At 54.3% G+C, this 19615-nt stretch overlaps 7 non-coding genes across 7 annotated transcripts; all 7 read left to right on the top strand.

Annotated features, from left to right (window-relative positions):
• Positions 1-2135: 2135 nt before the first annotated feature.
• Positions 2136-2216, top strand: LOC130846855 (small nucleolar RNA SNORD115). Its single transcript, XR_009051650.1, has one exon. It is a non-coding gene; the product is annotated as a small nucleolar RNA SNORD115 (small nucleolar RNA).
• A 2505-nt stretch (positions 2217-4721) lies between these two features.
• LOC130846854 (small nucleolar RNA SNORD115) lies at positions 4722-4802 on the top strand. Its single transcript, XR_009051649.1, has one exon. It is a non-coding gene; the product is annotated as a small nucleolar RNA SNORD115 (small nucleolar RNA).
• A 2505-nt stretch (positions 4803-7307) lies between these two features.
• LOC130847440 (small nucleolar RNA SNORD115) lies at positions 7308-7388 on the top strand. The gene has a single exon (XR_009052203.1). It is a non-coding gene; the product is annotated as a small nucleolar RNA SNORD115 (small nucleolar RNA).
• Positions 7389-9893: 2505 nt separating this feature from the next.
• LOC130847439 (small nucleolar RNA SNORD115) lies at positions 9894-9974 on the top strand. The gene has a single exon (XR_009052202.1). It is a non-coding gene; the product is annotated as a small nucleolar RNA SNORD115 (small nucleolar RNA).
• A 2505-nt stretch (positions 9975-12479) lies between these two features.
• Positions 12480-12560, top strand: LOC130846853 (small nucleolar RNA SNORD115). The gene has a single exon (XR_009051648.1). It is a non-coding gene; the product is annotated as a small nucleolar RNA SNORD115 (small nucleolar RNA).
• A 2505-nt stretch (positions 12561-15065) lies between these two features.
• Positions 15066-15146, top strand: LOC130846852 (small nucleolar RNA SNORD115). The gene has a single exon (XR_009051647.1). It is a non-coding gene; the product is annotated as a small nucleolar RNA SNORD115 (small nucleolar RNA).
• A 2505-nt stretch (positions 15147-17651) lies between these two features.
• LOC130847438 (small nucleolar RNA SNORD115) lies at positions 17652-17732 on the top strand. Its single transcript, XR_009052201.1, has one exon. It is a non-coding gene; the product is annotated as a small nucleolar RNA SNORD115 (small nucleolar RNA).
• Positions 17733-19615: the final 1883 nt, after the last annotated feature.

Raw genomic sequence — 19615 nt, 5'->3', positions numbered from 1 at the left:
GGGCTGGCCGCCCTCACAGCAGCCAGTACAGGGTAGTCTTTTGGCAACCTCCTGCCTACCAAGGAGGAATGTCTGCTGCTGCCCCAAATTTATGGGCTCACATCTGGTGCACTCACATGCCTTCATGAGAGCTGTATTCTAGTCAGAGAGCACATCGAGGCAGTGTTTTCTTCCTTGGCCCCAGGCGGAACATCTCTAGAGACCTCTGTGCACCTAGTGCCAGAGTATGATCACCAACTGAGGGAATGGTCCCTTGTGGTGTGTGCTTTATGGCTTCCCAAAACCTGTCAGTAGGGAAGGCTCATGCCCCCTGCCTAGAGATGGTGAGAGGCAGGCAGGAGCCCATCCTCAGGTGCTTGGAGGCAGGATGCTGCTGGTTATTTCAAGGGCTGGAAGCCATGCCGTGGTCTTCAATGGGGTTGTGCCAGGACTCTGTGAGGGATCATGGTGCTTTGTTGGAGCCACTTGATCCGAATGGGGCCTCTGATGGGGTCTGCATGCATACACAGGACCATAGCTTCTCCTGGGTTGGTCGTCCTCTCCGGAAGCCACTGGTTTGTCAGAGAGCCCCCTCCAGAGGAGAAAAGGCTTCTGGGTGTCCATTCCCCCATGAAGGCTTTGCAGAGCCCTTGGGCATCCCGTTATCATGTCCATCGTGAGGCCCTGTTGACATGAAGGGGAGGGGTGGTCCCGGGATGTGGGCTGAGGAGGGTGTAGCTGCATGGCTGCTGTTTGGTGGCCTTGCACGGGCCACAGTAGGGAATGCTGCCACAGAAGAAATTGGCCCTGTTTGGGAATCTCTGTGGTCCCCAAGGAGGAATGCTTGACATGGCTCCCCATCCACCAGATCGGAATGCGGGCCTTGAAATTCAACTCGATTGACCTGAAGTGTAGTAAGAATGACCATGGAGGCACCATTTCATTACGTGTTGCCCTGGGGAGCAACCACGCAGATCTCTGTGCATGTCGAGGCAGAGCACGAGGATGGACTGAGCTTATGGTCCGTTGTGGGGTGTGCTTGAGTGACTTCCAAGAAGTGTTGGTTGGGAGGATGTGGGGCCAGGCCTGGAGGTGGTGAGAGGCAACAAGGACCCTTGATCAGGGACTTGGCAGCTAGATGCTCTTGGCTTTGTGAGAGCTGAAGGGCTGGTCCCTTGCTGGAATGGGGTTTCCCAGGTCTCTGTGAGGGATCATGGGCCCTCAGATAGGCCAGTTTTCTCAGACAGGCCCTTTCATGGGTTCTGCATACAGATACAGGCCTGTGGCATCTCTTGGGCTGGCCTTCCTCTTCGGGAGTCACTGCCTACCAAGAGAGCTACCTCCAGCTCCTGTGAATGTCCACTGTGTGGGACATAAAGGCCTCATTGTCTGGGTGTTGTGCACATGGACAAGCCGAGTGTGACATCGGCCAGCACACGCTTGCCCACACCAGGGTCGGGCCCAGAGGAATGTCTCCATTCCCCCCAGAAACACCCCCAGTGTTTTCCCCACCAAGCAGACCTGGTGCCAGGCCTTGTGCTGCCTGGAGGATCCATGAGGCTAGTCCTTCCCTGGGGAGACATATACGTACTGGTTATTTCATCTGCCCCTGACACAGTATTAAGGTACATAAGATGGCATTGAGCCACCTGTCCACTCATGCCTTCATCTTTGTAAGTATGGATGGATGGAGGGAGTGAGCCAAGGACGAGGGTCAAAAGGGAGGGAACTAGAGCATTCTGGAGGAAGGGAGGCAGGAAGGAAGCTATGTAGGGAGCTGTTTGTATGCGTTTCAGCTATGTGTTCCTGTCTCTGCGTGGAGGTACATTTGGGCCCTATGTTCCTGGATGTATTGCTGCAGGTATTTCTTGTAGCATCATTCGATGCATGAGCGTGTGGCACACACGTCCCCCAATGCATCTAGCATGGAGTTGGAGTTCTCACAGCTGTCCTTCTCACCTCTTGGCAGCCATCGTCCCCAGAGAAATGAAGATCTGTGTTTGGCCTATGTTCCCTAGGGCAATCACCATGAGCCTTGGCCCAGCACGTGGATTCGACAGAATGGCACATCCCTTCAGGCATCCTTCTTTCCAGGAAGCATCTGAGGTAAGCCTTCACATGTGGCAGGGCGCAGGTGAGTGAGGAGGGCCTCAGTTGGGTCGGTGATGAGAACTCATATGGTCCTGAAGAGAGCTGATGACCAAAAAATCATGCTCAATAGGATTACGCTGAGGCCTAACAGAGGGATCCAGGGGCAGGATGGCCTGCATTTTTGGTCCATTGCAGAGCCCTGGGTGTGGGTGTGTGTGTGGGTTTGGGTGTGGGTGTTGGAGCAGCCTCTCGCTCGAGGAAATCCCTTGAGACTCCTCCCAGTGTAGATGGCTTCCACATATCCAAGATGTGTTGCCACCTTTGGTTTTCTATCCTGCTCCATAGTGCCAGGGCCCACATGTTCTGAAGCCATGGGTGGAGTCTTTCCTTAAGCCTTTCTGCTTTGAATTTTGTGTTTCAGGCCAAGCCTTGGAATGGACTCACCACAGCCAGAATGTTCCGCAGTGAGTGGCTCTTTTGGTTGCTACTGATAGGCCCCAGAGAATTTTGAACTATGGGCTGGCCGCCCTCACAGCAGGCAGTACAGGGTAGTCTTTTGGCAACCTCCTGCCTACCAAGGAGGAATGTCTGCTGCTGCCCCAAATTTATGGGCTCACATCTGGTGCACTCACATGCCTTCATTAGAGCTGTATTCTAGTCAGAGAGCACATCGAGGCAGTGTTTTCTTCCTTGGCCCCAGGGGGAACATCTCTAGAGACCTCTGTGCACCTAGCGCCAGAGTATGATCACCAACTGAGGGAATGGTCCCTTGTGGTGTGTGCTTTATGGCTTCCCAAAACCTGTCAGTAGGGAAGGCTCATGCCCCCTGCCTAGAGATGGTGAGAGGCAGGCAGGAGCCCATCCTCAGGTGCTTGGAGGCAGGATGCTGCTGGTTATTTCAAGGGCTGGAAGCCATGCCGTGGTCTTCAATGGGGTTGTGCCAGGACTCTGTGAGGGATCATGGTGCTTTGTTGGAGCCACTTGATCCGAATGGGGCCTCTGATGGGGTCTGCATGCATACACAGGACCATAGCTTCTCCTGGGTTGGTCGTCCTCTCTGGAAGCCACTGGTTTGTCAGAGAGCCCCCTCCAGAGGAGAAAAGGCTTCTGGGTGTCCATTCCCCCATGAAGGCTGTGCAGAGCCCTTGGGCATCCCGTTATCATGTCCATCGTGAGGCCCTGTTGACCTGAAGGGGAGGGGTGGTCCCGGGATGTGGGCTGAGGAGGGTGTAGCTGCATGGCTGTTGTTTGGTGGCCTTGCACGGGCCACAGTAGGGAATGCTGCCACAGAAGAAATTGGCCCTGTTTGGGAATCTCTGTGGTCCCCAAGGAGGAATGCTTGACATGGCTCCCCATCCACCAGATCGGAATGCGGGCCTTGAAATTCAACTCGATTGACCTGAAGTGTAGTAAGACTGACCATGGAGGCACCATTTCATGACGTGTTGCCCTGGGGAGCAACCACGCAGATCTCTGTGCATGTCGAGGCAGAGCACGAGGATGGACTGAGCTTATGGTCAGTTGTGGGGTGTGCTTGAGTGACTTCCAAGAAGTGTTGGTTGGGAGGATGTGGGGCCAGGCCTGGAGGTGGTGAGAGGCAACAAGGACCCTTGATCAGGGACTTGGCAGCTAGATGCTCTTGGCTTTGTGAGAGCTGAAGGGCTGGTCCCTTGCTGGAATGGGGTTTCCCAGGTCTCTGTGAGGGATCATGGGCCCTCAGATAGGCCAGTTTTCTCAGACAGGCCCTTTCATGGGTTCTGCATACAGATACAGGCCTGTGGCATCTCTTGGGCTGACCTTCCTCTACGGGAGCCACTGCCTACCAAGAGAGCTCCCTCCAGCTCCTGTGAATGTCCACTGTGTGGGACATAAAGGCCTCATTGTCTGGGTGTTGTGCACATGGACAAGCCGAGTGTGACATCGGCCAGCACACGCTTGCCCACACCAGGGTCGGGCCCAGAGGAATGTCTCCATTCCCCCCAGAAACACCCCCAGTGTTTTCCCCACCAAGCAGACCTGGTGCCAGGCCTTGTGCTGCCTGGAGGATCCATGAGGCTAGTCCTTCCCTGGGGAGACATATACGTACTGGTTATTTCATCTGCCCCTGACACAGTATTAAGGTACATAAGATGGCATTGATCCACCTGTCCACTCATGCCTTCATCTTTGTAAGTATGGATGGATGGAGGGAGTGAGCCAAGGACGAGGGTCAAAGGGGAGGGAGCTAGAGCATTCTGGAGGAAGGGAGGCAGGAAGGAAGCTATGTAGGGAGCTGTTTGTATGCGTTTCAGATATGTGTTCCTGTCTCTGCGTGGAGGTACATTTGGGCCCTATGTTCCTGGATGTATTGCTGCAGGTATTTCTTGTAGCATCATTCGATGCATGAGCGTGTGGCACACACGTCCCCCAATGCATCTAGCATGGAGTTGGAGTTCTCACAGCTGTCCTTCTCACCTCTTGGCAGCCATCGTCCCCAGAGAAATGAAGATCTGTGTTTGGCCTATGTTCCCTAGGGCAATCACCATGAGCCTTGGCCCAGCACGTGGATTCGACAGAATGGCACATCCCTTCAGGCATCCTTCTTTCCAGGAAGCATCTGAGGTAAGCCTTCACATGTGGCAGGGCGCAGGTGAGTGAGGAGGGCCTCAGTTGGGTCGGTGATGAGAACTCATATGGTCCTGAAGAGAGCTGATGACCAAAAAATCATGCTCAATAGGATTACGCTGAGGCCTAACAGAGGGATCCAGGGGCAGGATGGCCTGCATTTTTGGTCCATTGCAGAGCCCTGTGTGTGGGTGTGGTTGTGGGTTTGGGTGTGGGTGTTGGAGCAGCCTCTCGCTCGAGGAAATCCCTTGAGACTCCTCCCAGTGTAGATGGCTTCCACATATCCAAGATGTGTTGCCACCTTTGGTTTTCTATCCTGCTCCATAGTGCCAGGGCCCACATGTTCTGAAGCCATGGGTGGAGTCTTTCCTTAAGCCTTTCTGCTTTGAATTTTGTGTTTCAGGCCAAGCCTTGGAATGGACTCACCACAGCCAGAATGTTCCGCAGTGAGTGGCTCTTTTGGTTGCTACCAATAGTCCCCAGAGAATTTTGAACTATGGGCTGGCCGCCCTCACAGCAGCCAGTACAGGGTAGTCTTTTGGCAACCTCCTGCCTACCAAGGAGGAATGTCTGCTGCTGCCCCAAATTTATGGGCTCACATCTGGTGCACTCACATGCCTTCATTAGAGCTGTATTCTAGTCAGAGAGCACATCGAGGCAGTGTTTTCTTCCTTGGCCCCAGGGGGAACATCTCTAGAGACCTCTGTGCACCTAGTGCCAGAGTATGATCACCAACTGAGAGAATGGTCCCTTGTGGTGTGTGCTTTATGGCTTCCCAAAACCTGTCAGTAGGGAAGGCTCATGCCCCCTGCCTAGAGATGGTGAGAGGCAGGCAGGAGCCCATCCTCAGGTGCTTGGAGGCAGGATGCTGCTGGTTATTTCAAGGGCTGGAAGCCATGCCGTGGTCTTCAATGGGGTTGTGCCAGGACTCTGTGAGGGATCATGGTGCTTTGTTGGAGCCACTTGATCCGAATGGGGCCTCTGATGGGGTCTGCATGCATACACAGGACCATAGCTTCTCCTGGGTTGGTCGTCCTCTCCGGAAGCCACTGGTTTGTCAGAGAGCCCCCTCCAGAGGAGAAAAGGCTTCTGGGTGTCCATTCCCCCATGAAGGCTTTGCAGAGCCCTTGGGCATTCCGTTATCATGTCCATCGTGAGGCCCTGTTGACATGAAGGGGAGGGGTGGTCCCGGGATGTGGGCTGAGGAGGGTGTAGCTGCATGGCTGCTGTTTGGTGGCCTTGCACGGGCCACAGTAGGGAATGCTGCCACAGAAGAAATTGGCCCTGTTTGGGAATCTCTGTGGTCCCCAAGGAGGAATGCTTGACATGGCTCCCCATCCACCAGATCGGAATGCGGGCCTTGAAATTCAACTCGATTGACCTGAAGTGTAGTAAGACTGACCATGGAGGCACCATTTCATTATGTGTTGCCCTGGGGAGCAACCACGCAGATCTCTGTGCATGTCGAGGCAGAGCACGAGGATGGACTGAGCTTATGGTCCGTTGTGGGGTGTGCTTGAGTGACTTCCAAGAAGTGTTGGTTGGGAGGATGTGGGGCCAGGCCTGGAGGTGGTGAGTGGCAACAAGGACCCTTGATCAGGGACTTGGCAGCTAGATGCTCTTGGCTTTGTGAGAGCTGAAGGGCTGGTCCCTTGCTGGAATGGGGTTTCCCAGGTCTCTGTGAGGGATCATGGGCCCTCAGATAGGCCAGTTTTCTCAGACAGGCCCTTTCATGGGTTCTGCATACAGATACAGGCCTGTGGCATCTCTTGGGCTGGCCTTCCTCTACGGGAGCCACTGCCTACCAAGAGAGCTCCCTCCAGCTCCTGTGAATGTCCACTGTGTGGGACATAAAGGCCTCATTGTCTGGGTGTTGTGCACATGGACAAGCCGAGTGTGACATCGGCCAGCACACGCTTGCCCACACCAGGGTTGGGCCCAGAGGAATGTCTCCATTCCCCCCAGAAACACCCCCAGTGTTTTCCCCACCAAGCAGACCTGGTGCCAGGCCTTGTGCTGCCTGGAGGATCCATGAGGCTAGTCCTTCCCTGGGGAGACATATACGTACTGGTTATTTCATCTGCCCCTGACACAGTATTAAGGTACATAAGATGGCATTGAGCCACCTGTCCACTCATGCCTTCATCTTTGTAAGTATGGATGGATGGAGGGAGTGAGCCAAGGACGAGGGTCAAAAGGGAGGGAACTAGAGCATTCTGGAGGAAGGGAGGCAGGAAGGAAGCTATGTAGGGAGCTGTTTGTATGCGTTTCAGCTATGTGTTCCTGTCTCTGCGTGGAGGTACATTTGGGCCCTATGTTCCTGGATGTATTGCTGCAGGTATTTCTTGTAGCATCATTCGATGCATGAGCGTGTGGCACACATGTGCCCCAATGCATCTAGCATGGAGTTGGAGTTCTCACAGCTGTCCTTCTCACCTCTTGGCAGCCATCGTCCCCAGAGAAATGAAGATCTGTGTTTGGCCTATGTTCCCTAGGGCAATCACCATGAGCCTTGGCCCAGCACGTGGATTCGACAGAATGGCACATCCCTTCAGGCATCCTTCTTTCCAGGAAGCATCTGAGGTAAGCCTTCACATGTGGCAGGGCGCAGGTGAGTGAGGAGGGCCTCAGTTGGGTCGATGATGAGAACTCATATGGTCCTGAAGAGAGCTGATGACCAAAAAATCATGCTCAATAGGATTACGCTGAGGCCTAACAGAGGGATCCAGGGGCAGGATGGCCTGCATTTTTGGTCCATTGCAGAGCCCTGGGTGTGGGTGTGTGTGTGGGTTTGGGTGTGGGTGTTGGAGCAGCCTCTCGCTCGAGGAAATCCCTTGAGACTCCTCCCAGTGTAGATGGCTTCCACATATCCAAGATGTGTTGCCACCTTTGGTTTTCTATCCTGCTCCATAGTGCCAGGGCCCACATGTTCTGAAGCCATGGGTGGAGTCTTTCCTTAAGCCTTTCTGCTTTGAATTTTGTGTTTCAGGCCAAGCCTTGGAATGGACTCACCACAGCCAGAATGTTCCGCAGTGAGTGGCTCTTTTGGTTGCTACCGATAGGCCCCAGAGAATTTTGAACTATGGGCTGGCCGCCCTCACAGCAGGCAGTACAGGGTAGTCTTTTGGCAACCTCCTGCCTACCAAGGAGGAATGTCTGCTGCTGCCCCAAATTTATGGGCTCACATCTGGTGCACTCACATGCCTTCATTAGAGCTGTATTCTAGTCAGAGAGCACATCGAGGCAGTGTTTTCTTCCTTGGCCCCAGGGGGAACATCTCTAGAGACCTCTGTGCACCTAGCGCCAGAGTATGATCACCAACTGAGGGAATGGTCCCTTGTGGTGTGTGCTTTATGGCTTCCCAAAACCTGTCAGTAGGGAAGGCTCATGCCCCCTGCCTAGAGATGGTGAGAGGCAGGCAGGAGCCCATCCTCAGGTGCTTGGAGGCAGGATGCTGCTGGTTATTTCAAGGGCTGGAAGCCATGCCGTGGTCTTCAATGGGGTTGTGCCAGGACTCTGTGAGGGATCATGGTGCTTTGTTGGAGCCACTTGATCCGAATGGGGCCTCTGATGGGGTCTGCATGCATACACAGGACCATAGCTTCTCCTGGGTTGGTCGTCCTCTCCGGAAGCCACTGGTTTGTCAGAGAGCCCCCTCCAGAGGAGAAAAGGCTTCTGGGTGTCCATTCCCCCATGAAGGCTTTGCAGAGCCCTTGGGCATCCCGTTATCATGTCCATCGTGAGGCCCTGTTGACCTGAAGGGGAGGGGTGGTCCCGGGATGTGGGCTGAGGAGGGTGTAGCTGCATGGCTGCTGTTTGGTGGCCTTGCACGGGCCACAGTAGGGAATGCTGCCACAGAAGAAATTGGCCCTGTTTGGGAATCTCTGTGGTCCCCAAGGAGGAATGCTTGACATGGCTCCCCATCCACCAGATCGGAATGCGGGCCTTGAAATTCAACTCGATTGACCTGAAGTGTAGTAAGAATGACCATGGAGGCACCATTTCATTACGTGTTGCCCTGGGGAGCAACCACGCAGATCTCTGTGCATGTCGAGGCAGAGCACGAGGATGGACTGAGCTTATGGTCCGTTGTGGGGTGTGCTTGAGTGACTTCCAAGAAGTGTTGGTTGGGAGGATGTGGGGCCAGGCCTGGAGGTGGTGAGAGGCAACAAGGACCCTTGATCAGGGACTTGGCAGCTAGATGCTCTTGGCTTTGTGAGAGCTGAAGGGCTGGTCCCTTGCTGGAATGGGGTTTCCCAGGTCTCTGTGAGGGATCATGGGCCCTCAGATAGGCCAGTTTTCTCAGACAGGCCCTTTCATGGGTTCTGCATACAGATACAGGCCTGTGGCATCTCTTGGGCTGGCCTTCCTCTTCGGGAGTCACTGCCTACCAAGAGAGCTCCCTCCAGCTCCTGTGAATGTCCACTGTGTGGGACATAAAGGCCTCATTGTCTGGGTGTTGTGCACATGGACAAGCCGAGTGTGACATCGGCCAGCACACGCTTGCCCACACCAGGGTCGGGCCCAGAGGAATGTCTCCATTCCCCCCAGAAACACCCCCAGTGTTTTCCCCACCAAGCAGACCTGGTGCCAGGCCTTGTGCTGCCTGGAGGATCCATGAGGCTAGTCCTTCCCTGGGGAGACATATACGTACTGGTTATTTCATCTGCCCCTGACACAGTATTAAGGTACATAAGATGGCATTGAGCCACCTGTCCACTCATGCCTTCATCTTTGTAAGTATGGATGGATGGAGGGAGTGAGCCAAGGACGAGGGTCAAAAGGGAGGGAACTAGAGCATTCTGGAGGAAGGGAGGCAGGAAGGAAGCTATGTAGGGAGCTGTTTGTATGCGTTTCAGCTATGTGTTCCTGTCTCTGCGTGGAGGTACATTTGGGCCCTATGTTCCTGGATGTATTGCTGCAGGTATTTCTTGTAGTATCATTCGATGCATGAGCGTGTGGCACACACGTCCCCCAATGCATCTAGCATGGAGTTGGAGTTCTCACAGCTGTCCTTCTCACCTCTTGGCAGCCATCGTCCCCAGAGAAATGAAGATCTGTGTTTGGCCTATGTTCCCTAGGGCAATCACCATGAGCCTTGGCCCAGCACGTGGATTCGACAGAATGGCACATCCCTTCAGGCATCCTTCTTTCCAGGAAGCATCTGAGGTAAGCCTTCACATGTGGCAGGGCGCAGGTGAGTGAGGAGGGCCTCAGTTGGGTCGATGATGAGAACTCATATGGTCCTGAAGAGAGCTGATGACCAAAAAATCATGCTCAATAGGATTACGCTGAGGCCTAACAGAGGGATCCAGGGGCAGGATGGCCTGCATTTTTGGTCCATTGCAGAGCCCTGGGTGTGGGTGTGTGTGTGGGTTTGGGTGTGGGTGTTGGAGCAGCCTCTCGCTCGAGGAAATCCCTTGAGACTCCTCCCAGTGTAGATGGCTTCCACATATCCAAGATGTGTTGCCACCTTTGGTTTTCTATCCTGCTCCATAGTGCCAGGGCCCACATGTTCTGAAGCCATGGGTGGAGTCTTTCCTTAAGCCTTTCTGCTTTGAATTTTGTGTTTCAGGCCAAGCCTTGGAATGGACTCACCACAGCCAGAATGTTCCGCAGTGAGTGGCTCTTTTGGTTGCTACCGATAGGCCCCAGAGAATTTTGAACTATGGGCTGGCCGCCCTCACAGCAGCCAGTACAGGGTAGTCTTTTGGCAACCTCCTGCCTACCAAGGAGGAATGTCTGCTGCTGCCCCAAATTTATGGGCTCACATCTGGTGCACTCACATGCCTTCATGAGAGCTGTATTCTAGTCAGAGAGCACATCGAGGCAGTGTTTTCTTCCTTGGCCCCAGGCGGAACATCTCTAGAGACCTCTGTGCACCTAGTGCCAGAGTATGATCACCAACTGAGGGAATGGTCCCTTGTGGTGTGTGCTTTATGGCTTCCCAAAACCTGTCAGTAGGGAAGGCTCATGCCCCCTGCCTAGAGATGGTGAGAGGCAGGCAGGAGCCCATCCTCAGGTGCTTGGAGGCAGGATGCTGCTGGTTATTTCAAGGGCTGGAAGCCATGCCGTGGTCTTCAATGGGGTTGTGCCAGGACTCTGTGAGGGATCATGGTGCTTTGTTGGAGCCACTTGATCCGAATGGGGCCTCTGATGGGGTCTGCATGCATACACAGGACCATAGCTTCTCCTGGGTTGGTCGTCCTCTCCGGAAGCCACTGGTTTGTCAGAGAGCCCCCTCCAGAGGAGAAAAGGCTTCTGGGTGTCCATTCCCCCATGAAGGCTTTGCAGAGCCCTTGGGCATCCCGTTATCATGTCCATCGTGAGGCCCTGTTGACATGAAGGGGAGGGGTGGTCCCGGGATGTGGGCTGAGGAGGGTGTAGCTGCATGGCTGCTGTTTGGTGGCCTTGCACGGGCCACAGTAGGGAATGCTGCCACAGAAGAAATTGGCCCTGTTTGGGAATCTCTGTGGTCCCCAAGGAGGAATGCTTGACATGGCTCCCCATCCACCAGATCGGAATGCGGGCCTTGAAATTCAACTCGATTGACCTGAAGTGTAGTAAGAATGACCATGGAGGCACCATTTCATTACGTGTTGCCCTGGGGAGCAACCACGCAGATCTCTGTGCATGTCGAGGCAGAGCACGAGGATGGACTGAGCTTATGGTCCGTTGTGGGGTGTGCTTGAGTGACTTCCAAGAAGTGTTGGTTGGGAGGATGTGGGGCCAGGCCTGGAGGTGGTGAGAGGCAACAAGGACCCTTGATCAGGGACTTGGCAGCTAGATGCTCTTGGCTTTGTGAGAGCTGAAGGGCTGGTCCCTTGCTGGAATGGGGTTTCCCAGGTCTCTGTGAGGGATCATGGGCCCTCAGATAGGCCAGTTTTCTCAGACAGGCCCTTTCATGGGTTCTGCATACAGATACAGGCCTGTGGCATCTCTTGGGCTGGCCTTCCTCTTCGGGAGTCACTGCCTACCAAGAGAGCTACCTCCAGCTCCTGTGAATGTCCACTGTGTGGGACATAAAGGCCTCATTGTCTGGGTGTTGTGCACATGGACAAGCCGAGTGTGACATCGGCCAGCACACGCTTGCCCACACCAGGGTCGGGCCCAGAGGAATGTCTCCATTCCCCCCAGAAACACCCCCAGTGTTTTCCCCACCAAGCAGACCTGGTGCCAGGCCTTGTGCTGCCTGGAGGATCCATGAGGCTAGTCCTTCCCTGGGGAGACATATACGTACTGGTTATTTCATCTGCCCCTGACACAGTATTAAGGTACATAAGATGGCATTGAGCCACCTGTCCACTCATGCCTTCATCTTTGTAAGTATGGATGGATGGAGGGAGTGAGCCAAGGACGAGGGTCAAAAGGGAGGGAACTAGAGCATTCTGGAGGAAGGGAGGCAGGAAGGAAGCTATGTAGGGAGCTGTTTGTATGCGTTTCAGCTATGTGTTCCTGTCTCTGCGTGGAGGTACATTTGGGCCCTATGTTCCTGGATGTATTGCTGCAGGTATTTCTTGTAGCATCATTCGATGCATGAGCGTGTGGCACACACGTCCCCCAATGCATCTAGCATGGAGTTGGAGTTCTCACAGCTGTCCTTCTCACCTCTTGGCAGCCATCGTCCCCAGAGAAATGAAGATCTGTGTTTGGCCTATGTTCCCTAGGGCAATCACCATGAGCCTTGGCCCAGCACGTGGATTCGACAGAATGGCACATCCCTTCAGGCATCCTTCTTTCCAGGAAGCATCTGAGGTAAGCCTTCACATGTGGCAGGGCGCAGGTGAGTGAGGAGGGCCTCAGTTGGGTCGGTGATGAGAACTCATATGGTCCTGAAGAGAGCTGATGACCAAAAAATCATGCTCAATAGGATTACGCTGAGGCCTAACAGAGGGATCCAGGGGCAGGATGGCCTGCATTTTTGGTCCATTGCAGAGCCCTGGGTGTGGGTGTGTGTGTGGGTTTGGGTGTGGGTGTTGGAGCAGCCTCTCGCTCGAGGAAATCCCTTGAGACTCCTCCCAGTGTAGATGGCTTCCACATATCCAAGATGTGTTGCCACCTTTGGTTTTCTATCCTGCTCCATAGTGCCAGGGCCCACATGTTCTGAAGCCATGGGTGGAGTCTTTCCTTAAGCCTTTCTGCTTTGAATTTTGTGTTTCAGGCCAAGCCTTGGAATGGACTCACCACAGCCAGAATGTTCCGCAGTGAGTGGCTCTTTTGGTTGCTACTGATAGGCCCCAGAGAATTTTGAACTATGGGCTGGCCGCCCTCACAGCAGGCAGTACAGGGTAGTCTTTTGGCAACCTCCTGCCTACCAAGGAGGAATGTCTGCTGCTGCCCCAAATTTATGGGCTCACATCTGGTGCACTCACATGCCTTCATTAGAGCTGTATTCTAGTCAGAGAGCACATCGAGGCAGTGTTTTCTTCCTTGGCCCCAGGGGGAACATCTCTAGAGACCTCTGTGCACCTAGCGCCAGAGTATGATCACCAACTGAGGGAATGGTCCCTTGTGGTGTGTGCTTTATGGCTTCCCAAAACCTGTCAGTAGGGAAGGCTCATGCCCCCTGCCTAGAGATGGTGAGAGGCAGGCAGGAGCCCATCCTCAGGTGCTTGGAGGCAGGATGCTGCTGGTTATTTCAAGGGCTGGAAGCCATGCCGTGGTCTTCAATGGGGTTGTGCCAGGACTCTGTGAGGGATCATGGTGCTTTGTTGGAGCCACTTGATCCGAATGGGGCCTCTGATGGGGTCTGCATGCATACACAGGACCATAGCTTCTCCTGGGTTGGTCGTCCTCTCTGGAAGCCACTGGTTTGTCAGAGAGCCCCCTCCAGAGGAGAAAAGGCTTCTGGGTGTCCATTCCCCCATGAAGGCTGTGCAGAGCCCTTGGGCATCCCGTTATCATGTCCATCGTGAGGCCCTGTTGACCTGAAGGGGAGGGGTGGTCCCGGGATGTGGGCTGAGGAGGGTGTAGCTGCATGGCTGTTGTTTGGTGGCCTTGCACGGGCCACAGTAGGGAATGCTGCCACAGAAGAAATTGGCCCTGTTTGGGAATCTCTGTGGTCCCCAAGGAGGAATGCTTGACATGGCTCCCCATCCACCAGATCGGAATGCGGGCCTTGAAATTCAACTCGATTGACCTGAAGTGTAGTAAGACTGACCATGGAGGCACCATTTCATGACGTGTTGCCCTGGGGAGCAACCACGCAGATCTCTGTGCATGTCGAGGCAGAGCACGAGGATGGACTGAGCTTATGGTCAGTTGTGGGGTGTGCTTGAGTGACTTCCAAGAAGTGTTGGTTGGGAGGATGTGGGGCCAGGCCTGGAGGTGGTGAGAGGCAACAAGGACCCTTGATCAGGGACTTGGCAGCTAGATGCTCTTGGCTTTGTGAGAGCTGAAGGGCTGGTCCCTTGCTGGAATGGGGTTTCCCAGGTCTCTGTGAGGGATCATGGGCCCTCAGATAGGCCAGTTTTCTCAGACAGGCCCTTTCATGGGTTCTGCATACAGATACAGGCCTGTGGCATCTCTTGGGCTGACCTTCCTCTACGGGAGCCACTGCCTACCAAGAGAGCTCCCTCCAGCTCCTGTGAATGTCCACTGTGTGGGACATAAAGGCCTCATTGTCTGGGTGTTGTGCACATGGACAAGCCGAGTGTGACATCGGCCAGCACACGCTTGCCCACACCAGGGTCGGGCCCAGAGGAATGTCTCCATTCCCCCCAGAAACACCCCCAGTGTTTTCCCCACCAAGCAGACCTGGTGCCAGGCCTTGTGCTGCCTGGAGGATCCATGAGGCTAGTCCTTCCCTGGGGAGACATATACGTACTGGTTATTTCATCTGCCCCTGACACAGTATTAAGGTACATAAGATGGCATTGATCCACCTGTCCACTCATGCCTTCATCTTTGTAAGTATGGATGGATGGAGGGAGTGAGCCAAGGACGAGGGTCAAAGGGGAGGGAGCTAGAGCATTCTGGAGGAAGGGAGGCAGGAAGGAAGCTATGTAGGGAGCTGTTTGTATGCGTTTCAGATATGTGTTCCTGTCTCTGCGTGGAGGTACATTTGGGCCCTATGTTCCTGGATGTATTGCTGCAGGTATTTCTTGTAGCATCATTCGATGCATGAGCGTGTGGCACACACGTCCCCCAATGCATCTAGCATGGAGTTGGAGTTCTCACAGCTGTCCTTCTCACCTCTTGGCAGCCATCGTCCCCAGAGAAATGAAGATCTGTGTTTGGCCTATGTTCCCTAGGGCAATCACCATGAGCCTTGGCCCAGCACGTGGATTCGACAGAATGGCACATCCCTTCAGGCATCCTTCTTTCCAGGAAGCATCTGAGGTAAGCCTTCACATGTGGCAGGGCGCAGGTGAGTGAGGAGGGCCTCAGTTGGGTCGGTGATGAGAACTCATATGGTCCTGAAGAGAGCTGATGACCAAAAAATCATGCTCAATAGGATTACGCTGAGGCCTAACAGAGGGATCCAGGGGCAGGATGGCCTGCATTTTTGGTCCATTGCAGAGCCCTGTGTGTGGGTGTGGTTGTGGGTTTGGGTGTGGGTGTTGGAGCAGCCTCTCGCTCGAGGAAATCCCTTGAGACTCCTCCCAGTGTAGATGGCTTCCACATATCCAAGATGTGTTGCCACCTTTGGTTTTCTATCCTGCTCCATAGTGCCAGGGCCCACATGTTCTGAAGCCATGGGTGGAGTCTTTCCTTAAGCCTTTCTGCTTTGAATTTTGTGTTTCAGGCCAAGCCTTGGAATGGACTCACCACAGCCAGAATGTTCCGCAGTGAGTGGCTCTTTTGGTTGCTACCAATAGTCCCCAGAGAATTTTGAACTATGGGCTGGCCGCCCTCACAGCAGCCAGTACAGGGTAGTCTTTTGGCAACCTCCTGCCTACCAAGGAGGAATGTCTGCTGCTGCCCCAAATTTATGGGCTCACATCTGGTGCACTCACATGCCTTCATTAGAGCTGTATTCTAGTCAGAGAGCACATCGAGGCAGTGTTTTCTTCCTTGGCCCCAGGGGGAACATCTCTAGAGACCTCTGTGCACCTAGTGCCAGAGTATGATCACCAACTGAGAGAATGGTCCCTTGTGGTGTGTGCTTTATGGCTTCCCAAAACCTGTCAGTAGGGAAGGCTCATGCCCCCTGCCTAGAGATGGTGAGAGGCAGGCAGGAGCCCATCCTCAGGTGCTTGGAGGCAGGATGCTGCTGGTTATTTCAAGGGTTGGAAGCCATGCCGTGGTCTTCAATGGGGTTGTGCCAGGACTCTGTGAGGGATCATGGTGCTTTGTTGGAGCCACTTGATCCGAATGGGGCCTCTGATGGGGTCTGCATGCATACACAGGACCATAGCTTCTCCTGGGTTGGTCGTCCTCTCCGGAAGCCACTGGTTTGTCAGAGAGCCCCCTCCAGAGGAGAAAAGGCTTCTGGGTGTCCATTCCCCCATGAAGGCTTTGCAGAGCCCTTGGGCATTCCGTTATCATGTCCATCGTGAGGCCCTGTTGACATGAAGGGGAGGGGTGGTCCCGGGATGTGGGCTGAGGAGGGTGTAGCTGCATGGCTGCTGTTTGGTGGCCTTGCACGGGCCACAGTAGGGAATGCTGCCACAGAAGAAATTGGCCCTGTTTGGGAATCTCTGTGGTCCCCAAGGAGGAATGCTTGACATGGCTCCCCATCCACCAGATCGGAATGCGGGCCTTGAAATTCAACTCGATTGACCTGAAGTGTAGTAAGACTGACCATGGAGGCACCATTTCATTATGTGTTGCCCTGGGGAGCAACCACGCAGATCTCTGTGCATGTCGAGGCAGAGCACGAGGATGGACTGAGCTTATGGTCCGTTGTGGGGTGTGCTTGAGTGACTTCCAAGAAGTGTTGGTTGGGAGGATGTGGGGCCAGGCCTGGAGGTGGTGAGTGGCAACAAGGACCCTTGATCAGGGACTTGGCAGCTAGATGCTCTTGGCTTTGTGAGAGCTGAAGGGCTGGTCCCTTGCTGGAATGGGGTTTCCCAGGTCTCTGTGAGGGATCATGGGCCCTCAGATAGGCCAGTTTTCTCAGACAGGCCCTTTCATGGGTTCTGCATACAGATACAGGCCTGTGGCATCTCTTGGGCTGGCCTTCCTCTACGGGAGCCACTGCCTACCAAGAGAGCTCCCTCCAGCTCCTGTGAATGTCCACTGTGTGGGACATAAAGGCCTCATTGTCTGGGTGTTGTGCACATGGACAAGCCGAGTGTGACATCGGCCAGCACACGCTTGCCCACACCAGGGTTGGGCCCAGAGGAATGTCTCCATTCCCCCCAGAAACACCCCCAGTGTTTTCCCCACCAAGCAGACCTGGTGCCAGGCCTTGTGCTGCCTGGAGGATCCATGAGGCTAGTCCTTCCCTGGGGAGACATATACGTACTGGTTATTTCATCTGCCCCTGACACAGTATTAAGGTACATAAGATGGCATTGAGCCACCTGTCCACTCATGCCTTCATCTTTGTAAGTATGGATGGATGGAGGGAGTGAGCCAAGGACGAGGGTCAAAAGGGAGGGAACTAGAGCATTCTGGAGGAAGGGAGGCAGGAAGGAAGCTATGTAGGGAGCTGTTTGTATGCGTTTCAGCTATGTGTTCCTGTCTCTGCGTGGAGGTACATTTGGGCCCTATGTTCCTGGATGTATTGCTGCAGGTATTTCTTGTAGCATCATTCGATGCATGAGCGTGTGGCACACACGTCCCCCAATGCATCTAGCATGGAGTTGGAGTTCTCACAGCTGTCCTTCTCACCTCTTGGCAGCCATCGTCCCCAGAGAAATGAAGATCTGTGTTTGGCCTATGTTCCCTAGGGCAATCACCATGAGCCTTGGCCCAGCACGTGGATTCGACAGAATGGCACATCCCTTCAGGCATCCTTCTTTCCAGGAAGCATCTGAGGTAAGCCTTCACATGTGGCAGGGCGCAGGTGAGTGAGGAGGGCCTCAGTTGGGTCGATGATGAGAACTCATATGGTCCTGAAGAGAGCTGATGACCAAAAAATCATGCTCAATAGGATTACGCTGAGGCCTAACAGAGGGATCCAGGGGCAGGATGGCCTGCATTTTTGGTCCATTGCAGAGCCCTGGGTGTGGGTGTGTGTGTGGGTTTGGGTGTGGGTGTTGGAGCAGCCTCTCGCTCGAGGAAATCCCTTGAGACTCCTCCCAGTGTAGATGGCTTCCACATATCCAAGATGTGTTGCCACCTTTGGTTTTCTATCCTGCTCCATAGTGCCAGGGCCCACATGTTCTGAAGCCATGGGTGGAGTCTTTCCTTAAGCCTTTCTGCTTTGAATTTTGTGTTTCAGGCCAAGCCTTGGAATGGACTCACCACAGCCAGAATGTTCCGCAGTGAGTGGCTCTTTTGGTTGCTACCGATAGGCCCCAGAGAATTTTGAACTATGGGCTGGCCGCCCTCACAGCAGCCAGTACAGGGTAGTCTTTTGGCAACCTCCTGCCTACCAAGGAGGAATGTCTGCTGCTGCCCCAAATTTATGGGCTCACATCTGGTGCACTCACATGCCTTCATGAGAGCTGTATTCTAGTCAGAGAGCACATCGAGGCAGTGTTTTCTTCCTTGGCCCCAGGCGGAACATCTCTAGAGACCTCTGTGCACCTAGTGCCAGAGTATGATCACCAACTGAGGGAATGGTCCCTTGTGGTGTGTGCTTTATGGCTTCCCAAAACCTGTCAGTAGGGAAGGCTCATGCCCCCTGCCTAGAGATGGTGAGAGGCAGGCAGGAGCCCATCCTCAGGTGCTTGGAGGCAGGATGCTGCTGGTTATTTCAAGGGTTGGAAGCCATGCCGTGGTCTTCAATGGGGTTGTGCCAGGACTCTGTGAGGGATCATGGTGCTTTGTTGGAGCCACTTGATCCGAATGGGGCCTCTGATGGGGTCTGCATGCATACACAGGACCATAGCTTCTCCTGGGTTGGTCGTCCTCTCCGGAAGCCACTGGTTTGTCAGAGAGCCCCCTCCAGAGGAGAAAAGGCTTCTGGGTGTCCATTCCCCCATGAAGGCTTTGCAGAGCCCCTGGGCATCCCGTTATCATGACCATCGTGAGGCCCTGTTGACCTGAATGGGAGGGGTGGTCCCGGGATGTGGGCTGAGGAGGGTGTAGCTGCATGGCTGTTGTTTGGTGGCCTTGCACGGGCCACAGTAGGGAATGCTGCCACAGAAGAAATTGGCCCTGTTTGGGAATCTCTGTGGTCCCCAAGGAGGAATGCTTGACATGGCTCCCCATCCACCAGATCGGAATGCAGGCCTTGAAATTCAACTCGATTGACCTGAAGTGTAGTAAGAATGACCATGGAGGCACCATTTCATTACGTGTTGCCCTGGGGAGCAACCACGCAGATCTCTGTGCATGTCGAGGCAGAGCACGAGGATGGACTGAGCTTATGGTCAGTTGTGGGGTGTGCTTGAGTGACTTCCAAGAAGTGTTGGTTGGGAGGATGTGGGGCCAGGCCTGGAGGTGGTGAGAGGCAACAAGGACCCTTGATCAGGGACTTGGCAGCTAGATGCTCTTGGCTTTGTGAGAGCTGAAGGGCTGGTCCCTTGCTGGAATGGGGTTTCCCAGGTCTCTGTGAGGGATCATGGGCCCTCAGATAGGCCAGTTTTCTCAGACAGGCCCTTTCATGGGTTCTGAATACAGATACAGGCCTGTGGCATCTCTTGGGCTGGCCTTCCTCTACTGGAGCCACTGCCTACCAAGAGAACTCCCTCCAGCTCCTGTGAATGTCCACTGTGTGGGACATAAAGGCCTCATTGTCTGGGTGTTGTGCACATGGACAAGCCGAGTGTGACATCGGCCAGCACACGCTTGCCCACACCAGGGTTGGGCCCAGAGGAATGTCTCCATTCCCCCCAGAAACACCCCCAGTGTTTTCCCCACCAAGCAGACCTGGTGCCAGGCC

The sequence above is a fragment of the Hippopotamus amphibius genome, chromosome 2, assembly GCF_030028045.1.
Source record: "Hippopotamus amphibius kiboko isolate mHipAmp2 chromosome 2, mHipAmp2.hap2, whole genome shotgun sequence".
In the NCBI taxonomy this organism is placed as follows: domain Eukaryota; kingdom Metazoa; phylum Chordata; class Mammalia; order Artiodactyla; family Hippopotamidae; genus Hippopotamus; species Hippopotamus amphibius.
Note: the sequence above shows the minus strand (reverse complement) of the source record. Positions and strands in the feature narration are given on the sequence as shown.